The sequence below is a fragment of the Fundulus heteroclitus genome, chromosome 5 (assembly GCF_011125445.2).
Source record: "Fundulus heteroclitus isolate FHET01 chromosome 5, MU-UCD_Fhet_4.1, whole genome shotgun sequence".
Classification (NCBI taxonomy): domain Eukaryota; kingdom Metazoa; phylum Chordata; class Actinopteri; order Cyprinodontiformes; family Fundulidae; genus Fundulus; species Fundulus heteroclitus.
Window position 1 is genome coordinate 18,883,097 of NC_046365.1, and position 528 is coordinate 18,883,624.

Below are 528 nucleotides of genomic sequence, written 5' to 3' on the forward strand. Positions count from 1 at the left end.
TGATCGGATTTGTTTAATTAAAAAACTGAGGCATACGTTTGCTCAACTATATGAATCAGGACTTTAGGCATCGTTCCTACTTAGGCAAATTTTCTATGAACCAGGGTTACTTTTCTAGAGCCATTATTTACTTCTCTTCATTTCCACTGTAGAGTAGAAACACACAAAACAGTGTCAGAAGGGAGGTAGGAGCTCCACCCCATGAACCTTTGGAGTGGAGCTTTGTGGAAGGAGGGTGCACAGCATTTCTCAATGTAGGAATATTATCTGGATTATATTTCTCGCATCCAAGTCTAAACTCTTCTTGTTCATATTTTCTGGTAACTTTTTGTTGTGATGCACTTTAAATCAAGGGTTTGTGCTTTTGGGCCTCTGTGAAGACGACAGGAGGAAGTGTTCTAGTTAGGGTAATGTTTTAGTCGTTTGAACTCCTGAATGTTTTTATGCTTTTAGATTTTAAGGCACAAATAGAAACCACAACCTCCCAGGACTGTGGATCATTGTGAAGTATTCTTTTGGGACGTGGCA